The following is an 8,659-nucleotide window of genomic DNA, read 5'->3' as shown; positions in this document are numbered from 1 at the left end:
CAGCCAGCCTCATTTTCCAAATGTTGGGATCCCACTTCCTTCCCATGCAACATATCATCTAATTCCTCCCCAATTTCTGCAACTATCACTGACTCTTTGGGATTGCATCCAAATTCAAAAATTTTCTCTTTTGAAGCTTCCTGTGGCTGCACCACCCGGGCCGCCGTCTCGGTCACTGATGTTTCCTTTCGACCCACCCTTTCCGAATCTATTGGGGTCATTCTGCAGTCAGTTGCTGGATGCCCGAAACAATTGCACTTGTCACAAATAAGGTGTAAGCATTCATACTCCACCTTATATTCAAACTCATCGACAATCACACTCCGGACCACCGGCAAACCAAGATTAATTTGCACGCAAGCCCGAGCAAATTTTCCCCTTTCCGCCAACTTAGTAGCCAGATCCACCTTGACTGGTCTTCCCACAGCAGAAGCGATTCTCATCATGGCTTTATCCTGATAGTACCATATGCTCAAACCAGAGATTCGAATCCAAACCATAGTCTCCCCGAAAGTGTCCTCACAAGGTTTAAAATCCGGTGTCCATGGCTTGACCGCAATATAGTGACCGAAGATCATCCATGGCCCCCCTAGTAAAACCTTCTCTCGATCGTCCATGCGATCAAATTTAACGAGGAAGTACCCAAAACCCACATCCAAGATTTCATATCCACCGGTGATCCTCCATACCCCTTTCAATTTGTGAAACATGGCCGTATAACTAAGGTTTTTTCCAAGAACCTTAATCACAATTGCTTCCTTATATGGTTCAGAAAGGATGTTCCTAGCCTCTTCGGAGAAGCAAACTCTTGGAGGCATAGGATCCCCTTGTTTTCCAGTGACCACTGCCATGGAATCCTCATCTAGAGCTTCAGCCCGATTTATCCCTGTGGCTACCGTAGAACCAATAACCTTGTCACGGAACGAAATCTTGGAAGTCACCCTGGAACTAAGTTTTTGAAAGATTCAGTAACGTTAAAACAGTCTCTAAATGGTTTGAAAATACATAAAAAAGAACTAATAAATATTTTTTTAAGTAACAAAAAAGAATTTATATTTAGCAAACAATTTATCTATTAGATCTAAATTTTTGTGACAATATTTGAATAAATACTTAAAAAGTGCACAAAAAAATTCGGAATAAATTTTGATCTCTAGATTTTTCTTTTTATTTTTCAAAAAAAATATGGTCATTCACAACAAAAAAATTTAAAAAAAAAATTACTTGACAAAAAATTATCAAATTTTAAGAATAAAAATATCTTATTTTTCTAATCATGATTGCAAAATCCGCATCAAAATTTGATCTCTAAAGTTATTTTTTAGAATATATACTTAATATCTAGTTCTTTTTGTTATCTTTTTAAATTTTTTGAGGATTCATTTATCATTAGTATCTTTTAGGATTCGTTTTGTTAGCCATGCGAACTTTCGAGTACCATTTTAGTCGTTTGCTCTTAAATTTTAATTCTCAATTTTTCACAAGGAGTAAATATCTTCTTTGGCCATTTTTCGATACAAAAATAGACAAGTTGCTTCCCAACAATTAGAAAATGGCAATGTGACACCCCTCCTTCCTTTTTAGGGTCATGCTACCGTGCTAAATTTAATTTTTGTCAGCGATTACTAAAATGAGCTGGATAGACTATGTGGGAGACACATGTTGCTGTTCTTGTGACAGGAGGAGACAGGAAGTAAGTGGAAGGAGCAGAACGTAGAAGATTGTGTTACCCAAACACCATAGTCCAAACCGCAAACATAAACGCGGGGGTGTGACTAAAGTAAACGAAGCGAAAAATACAATAATGTACCATAACTACTAACGTTGAGTCGTCTGCCTAATGAGAAATAGGTGTTTCATGGAATCTAAATTTGAGACCTACTTAGAAACACAAGTCTTATCTTTGTAGAAGTCCATGATACTCAGCAGGTGCTCAATAAAACGAGCCTGAATCATCCCGTATGATGTACTGGTCATAAACGTGTTTCTAAATAATTAAGCTTTAGGGTGAGTAAGAAATTAACATGTACTTACAACTTTGAGCAATTAATCTTATCTAGCTTGTCGTTCATGAGTGCACTTCAATGAATCTAGGTAAACCAATTTCTGTTCCCATATGTCTACAAACATCAAATACCAGTGGCTCCCAGTGTAAAGGAGAACATAAATCTTTATACACAAATGGAACCAGGAGTTACTTAAATTTTTTATCAGGACATAACTTATTACATGGAAAGCATCTAAGCTGATTTTGCACACCTTTAGCAGATTGTCGGCCAAACCCATATACTTAGCCGTGATGGTAGTCCAAAGTTGACTTGCGGTTCATAGTTTGGCACAATGCAATTTGCTACACAGGTGCAGTGTTAAGGAATTTAGATGGTAGACCAACCAGTATTCTAACGAAGCTAAGCAAAAGAGAAATATAAAACACCATAAAGGACAACACTAATCGCAAAGGTCATAGGCAGCCACCACCAAGTCGATTACCTTGTTTGGACAAGCAATTTGCATGTCATTACGCTTGAAACAAATTTAATCCTTGGACATGAAAAATATGACAATTATTATGGAAACTTACGTTGTCGATGACCTCTTGTCCCAGGTGCAATGTCCACAAGGCCTCTTGTTCCCCAGTGCAATGGTCGTTCTCCACCCACATCTTACTACTAACAAATATCAGATAACAATTCATGCTACTTTGACTCTACGAATGACAGAGACGATGGTACATCAGAAGAAATTTAGTTGCAGACCTGGGATCAAGGTCGTTCCCAAAGATATATGCTGCAACAACTAGTTGATGACCAACAGACTACATCCTCGGTGAGGGCCAAAATGACATGTCCAAACATTGCAAACAAAATTAATAAAAAGAAAACCAGAAAGTCAAAACTTCTCAGGCTTTTAAAGAATGAATCGTCAAAAAATTTAAAAAGGCCAAGTATTTTTTGTAGCCCATTTCTGTAGGAGACCCCACCAGATTTTTGAATCTGACAACAATTAACAAGGCAATACACTAACTCCATAACAACCTAAAAAAAATGTCACCGTCTAAAAAAAATAGAAAATAAAACATGTATGACTGAAAATAGCGGTCTAGAAAGCCAAAGTCGTGAGCAAACAACAGAAAAATATGCCTAAACCATAAACCAGCCCATTACAGGAGGAAAAAAAAAAGGTCCTACGCCAACAAAATTCGGGTCCAAAACAATACTTTTAAAGTTTTACTCAGTATTCATGGCACCTCACGACAGTACCTTCAGCCCAACAGAAATCCCTATATAAAGTAACCTTGCTTAAAGTAGTACCCTATTCATGTAAAAAAAATCCCAGTACCCCATTTATTACACAACTAACGGTAAAAAAAAAATCCTAAACTGCAAACTCAAGCCCAAATTAGAAAAAAAAACTGCAGCTGCTTATTCATTGTAAGGAGAAAATGTTTTGTCAACGAAAAAAATTGTTGGCCTCCATTGTAAAAAAAAATTGCTATAGACATAATTTTTTCGAAAAACAACCAAATGAACAAGTACAACATGAAGTCTAAAGTACTGCAAGCAAAAAAAAAATAACAACGTATATTCAGCTTCAACTACAGAGTGTTGTCACATAACGTACCTTTGGAGTCTCCTCTGATATGATTTTGGCACTCCTATGTGTGTAGAAAGTCCAAGATGAACCAAGATCAGTTGACCTTATATACCTAACATCCTGCAACGAAGATTCGTCTTGTTCCTTAAAAGAGCACTTCCTCTGGCATGAAACAAAAACATGTAAAAACAAAAAAAATCATTTCCATGAACCATGACCCAACCAAAGCCTCAACAGCATTAATTCAGACTAGGAACTCACCTTTAAAGTGACAAACTTTCCTACTCATTTACTAACCCTTTCAGAGTCGTTCGTTGCAGCCATCTTCGTTGGTGGTAGCTCCGATTGTGAATGCTTAGCATCCTTTGCCTTTGGGGGAGGACATTTTTCCCGCATGACCGCTTGCTTAACTAGCCAACTAACCTATCATCTCCACGTGTTTTAGCGGCAATGCATGTGCACCTGACGGTGGATCAGCCACCATTTCTCCATCCACATCCAAGTTGAGGTTCAGATCCACCATATGTTTCCTATGACCTTCCCCAAGTATGTAAGTTGATGTCAATAGTCCAAGCACTCGGTTGTGCTGAGCTAGTAGATCTGTTATGGCCTGGATTTGGTTTGCTTGTGTGCTCAAAATGGACATAATCATCTCATCTCGGGTAAGTTGTTACACAACAATGACAACAGCAAAGTTAGTCACAATAACTATTCAAAACAAAAAGATTGATCATCTATGAAGTAAAAACACAATTTTTTTTTTTACGAAAACTATCAAAAGCACACACCGTTATTTGATCATCCACACCACTAACTTCTTCCTCAACATGTGTTACTCGCTCCAAGTCCTCCTCCGTTGTTTCTTTTAAACCCCCTTTTATGCTACCCTTAATGCTTTCTTCTTTTGGAACCTCAATGACCAATAGCACACTCGAAACAACACAAGATGAGGATACACTGGTTGATATAAAGAAATGTGCTTTATAAGGCCAAATGAGAAGGCCCATGCAGTATCAATCAACAATAAGTAATACAAACTGCATTTCATGACCAAACAAAAAAAACCAAAATAATTTTGAAAAATAACAAAATTTTATAAAAATGACCAATGGAGTCGGGTACATCGCTTTGGATTGTTACGTTGGGCTTGTCTCTATGTTTTGGGCTAAGTGGCCCAATGCACGATGAAAAAAAAATACTGCAGTCTAGTCCTGTAGTTATAAACAAAAATCATTTCCCATGTGCAAACAAAACCAAATGTAACAAACAAATCCAAAATGTAACAACATAACTAATAACTAATTTCCCAAAACAAATGCATCATACAAAAAAAGGACCTTATACAATTGTCAACTAAATTTAATTTATTTCCGGTCAACAAATGAAATCCCCAACCAAGACATTCAATTAAACATGTTCAACAAGTTCATTTTGTCATTTCCAAAGCACACATCATACTTTCCTACCCATGTGTTTATATCTGTAACTTTAAGGCTGCGTTTGTTTTTGTGGACAAAACAGGACATGACACTGAGATAGAGACACTAAAAATTGCTCTTTATGTATTATATTTAGATACAATGTACAAGACACTAAAATAAAGTCTAGTATTATGTTTGGATAAACATGAACAAGACTAAAATATAATGTAAAATTACTAAAATAGACACATCTTTTCAAACTTTCATACCCATCTCTCACTATCTCTATCTCGCACTCCTTGACTGCCGCCCTAACCCTTCCCTAGGAACAGTGGAGGAATGAATCTTGTTCCTCCTGCTCGACGTTGCCTGTTTCCCACGCCGCTGCCAACTCGTCTTCTGTTTCTGCCAACTTAGTCTTTCTTCTTTCTCCTCTTGGCTATTGTTCTGAACCTTCTCTTTGTAAGTTCTATCCTGCTTGATTTTCATTAGATTTGCACAAGATGGTTCCAAACCCTTGATTTGATGAAAAAAGACAAGTAAATCGAATTAGAATGAAAATTATTTGATAAGGTTGGCTATATATTGTTGCTAGAAGTATGTTTTTCCCTTAACCTTGATCGATATTACTGCTAGAGGAAGTTTATTAATTGTGGAAGCTTCGTTTCTCTTTTTCTCTTACTTTGCATGTTGAATTATGCTTGAATAATTTCCAATATGTAGTCTTATCGAGTATATCCTCTCTTTCTTTCGACAGTGTATTTTTTAATAAAAGAATAAGTAAATACAGGGTTATAAAAAAATTTTAGTCCCTCTAGAAGATTTTTCCTTTTTAACTATCCATTTATGCTCTTATTTTGTGTATTGGATTTGGCTTTTAAGTATTGATGATAGTTGGAGTTACTGATTTTGGGATATTTGTATATGTTATTTTTCAACTTGGAGTTTAATTATCTTAATGTTCCATACAGAGATATCCACAAGTGCATCTGTGTTGAGGGGTGATCCTTCACCTGTGGAATCTCCAACTGAGCCTAAGTGGTCCCCTGATGGTATGTAAATTTGGCATCTTCTTTAATTCTGAAAAAGAACTTTACATTTTATAAACTAAAAAAGTTAGCTATAGTAATCAAGCAAGTAGTTTTGTTGGCTAAACAAGATATTTTTTCTTAATATCATCAAGTTATAAGTTCATTAGACATTGATGCATGATTCTTATTGCTCTAGGTTATTTAATATTTAATGATGTGGAACTTTTACAATATACTGTAACTTCCATGCTTTGAGTGATATTGTTTCTTGCCGGGTTCTGTTGTACTTGGTGCTTATTCAAAGCTTATTTCTGAATCTAACAGGAACATTAGTTATGATTTTTAGGTGCCTCTTCAAACTAATTATTCTTTAAATATTTTAATATGCATGTGAGCTTTTTTTTCATTAGAGATAGGAAAAATGGTTTCTGAATATCCATAGATGGGTAATTTTCATTACCTTATTATTGCTACTACCCATTTTTAGTGTATGATAACTTATATTAACTGTTGGCTTCTATATTGCTCCATTTTCTGCTTGATTTTAAATTATTGTGGAAGGATATATGCACATATATGTTGGTGGGTACAAAATTATATTTTATTACAATAACAGCTTCAAATGTTTTTTACAAGAAGGTTTTATAGCTGACATAGTGTTTTCTCAATTTGAATTTTCTTGTTTGGTGCTTGTTTTTTCAATGTTGTCTAATATTGTATCATTTGTAAATAGTTCATTCAACAGCTTTAAATTTTAACATGGAAGTTCCATAACCAACTTAATGCCTTTCTGCTTTGAGTTTTCTTGTTTCAACAAATAGAGTTCCAAAGATTTTTATACTTTTCTATTTATATTCTGAATGATGAGTGCAGTATTGATTTTACCAAATTAAAATTTTGTAGTGTCAATATGCTACTATGAATAATATTAAGAGCTGGCAAAATCTTATATTTGATCTTCGTATGATCTTCATATGAATAATGTTTAAGTACTAACATTTAAATTCTATTTCAGGGAGGCTTTATTGATGATTTTCTATCTCATTGGTTTATCTTGATCTATCATGTACCATGTGTTTTTGTGTTTTCATTGGTTTGAGCATGAAATTATGTTGTGCCATAATATTTTTAAAGGCAATTGAGTAGAGATGAAAAAATGGATTTAATTGTTTCAGATTTTTCAAAGTATTTCCTTTGAACCAAAATATGGTTGGCCATGAAAGCATTCATTTTTTTTCTAGTATCATTGTGAGTGATATTTTTTTGCAAATAACATAGTTGTGAAATTAACGTGAACAGTGACAAGGAAAAGCCTCTCACTCTTTCTCTAATTTATTTTCTATTTTTTCCTTTGGAAAATAGCAGATTAGGTATTTTTTTATTGGAATGTGGGAGAGAATACATCTTTCTATGGTTTAATCTTTCCTTGTTTGAGAATTGAGATCAATTAAATTAGTTTGATGTCATATATATCATAAAATATGAAAATACATTATCATAGAATTTTATGTTTTTGTTTGTTTTATTATTCAGGAAACATGCTTGGACACGGTCATTAAAGTCGATAACTTTGACAGTATGTGCTACACAGGAGTTCATTGAGTTTAGATCTAGAAAAGTTGTATAATGTCATTAATTTTAGATCTTGAAAAGTTGTGTAAGATTTGTGTGTTATATATTGTTACCTAAAATATATTGTATTCTATTACGAATACTTTCTTGTAATTTTGTACTATTTAGCATAAATAAATTAGAGTTTTGCATAATGAAACACAATTGAAATTGACGTACATTAATTGAAATAAATTTTGGACTAACATAATCAAAAGATCCACTAAAATGAACCAAATTCTGCATCAAGTATGCATTAATTTATGTCAAAATTTTGCACTAACATAGAAATAGATTTATACTCTAACATAAACCAATTTCTGATCCCAAATTTTGCCTTAACATAATAGATTTCTGCACTAACAGACCAATCTCTGCATCAAAAATCTGCACTATAAACTCAATGCAAAATTTAAACAAAATCCCAAATTCTACACTACATGAACTCAAATTCTGCATTAGAAATCTGCACTAACATAAACTCAATGCAAAATTCAAAAATTAGAACCACATAACTAAATGTATCACATGTCACATCCTAACACACAAATTACACATAAAACATAATACTAATTTCAGTAATTTGTTTCTTGAAAAGAGATTAACTCTAATTCTAACTATGCAATATAGCTCTGACAAATCCAACTTTCTAATTATGTCCCAGTGACCAAAAGGTTTTCTCTAGTTGAGGATTTGTAGAGAACTTGAGTGCAATAGAAATAATTTCATCATATGTGAAGCCAAGCTTGCTAAGCATGTCACCAACCTTTTTTTCTTCATGAGTGTTTATCATAGCCTGAGCAAATGCATCCAAACACTTTTTCTATTGATCAAACAGATATTTTAGGGTCTCAGTTAGCTCCTTCATCATGTTGGTGTCCTTTGTCACCTTAGATGAGTGTGGCTTCTTTCCTTGTTTCCTCTCAGAAGATGAAGCCACAAAATTAGATTGTTAGGGAAGAGATTCACTGAAATCATGATTTGAGTTAAACATAAAAAATT

General features: G+C 34.3%; 1 long non-coding RNA gene across 1 annotated transcript; it reads left to right on the top strand.

Moving 5' to 3' along the window:
- Positions 1-5,309: 5,309 nt before the first annotated feature.
- Positions 5,310-7,715, top strand: LOC140181207 (uncharacterized). Its single transcript, XR_011876125.1, has 3 exons — positions 5,310-5,477; positions 5,987-6,067; positions 7,580-7,715. It is a non-coding gene; the product is annotated as an uncharacterized lncRNA (long non-coding RNA).
- Positions 7,716-8,659: the final 944 nt, after the last annotated feature.

Source organism: Arachis hypogaea, chromosome 18 (assembly GCF_003086295.3).
Source record: "Arachis hypogaea cultivar Tifrunner chromosome 18, arahy.Tifrunner.gnm2.J5K5, whole genome shotgun sequence".
NCBI classification, from domain to species: domain Eukaryota; kingdom Viridiplantae; phylum Streptophyta; class Magnoliopsida; order Fabales; family Fabaceae; genus Arachis; species Arachis hypogaea.
This window is presented reverse-complemented; position numbering and strand designations above follow the sequence as displayed.